The following is a 462-nucleotide window of genomic DNA, read 5'->3' as shown; positions in this document are numbered from 1 at the left end:
GCTGTCTTGGTTGACATGCCTCTGCAACATCGCATGGCGGTCGGGGACAGTGCCTCTGGACTGGCAGACCGAGGTGGTGGTCCCTCTTTTTAAGAAGGGGGACCAGAGGGTGTGTTCCAACTATAGGGGGATCACACTCCTCAACCTCCCCGGGAAAGTCTATGCCAGGGTACTGGAGGGGAGAATTCGACTGATAGTCGAACCTCGGATTCAGGAGGAACAATGCGGTTTTCGTCCTGGCCGTGGAACACTGGACCAGCTCTATACCCTCTTCAGGGTGGCGGAGGGTTCATGGGAGTTTGCCCAACCAGTCCACATGTGTTTCGTGGATCTGGAGAAGGCATTCGACCGTGTCCCTCGCAGCGCCCTGTGGCGGGTGCTCCGGGAGTACGGGGTCCGAGGCCCTTTGCTAAGGGCCACCCGGTCCCTGTACGATCGGAGCAGGAGCTTGGTTCGCATCGC

Source organism: Monopterus albus, unplaced genomic scaffold, assembly GCF_001952655.1.
Source record: "Monopterus albus unplaced genomic scaffold, M_albus_1.0 scaffold40.1, whole genome shotgun sequence".
In the NCBI taxonomy this organism is placed as follows: Eukaryota; Metazoa; Chordata; class Actinopteri; order Synbranchiformes; family Synbranchidae; genus Monopterus; species Monopterus albus.
This window is presented reverse-complemented; position numbering follows the sequence as displayed.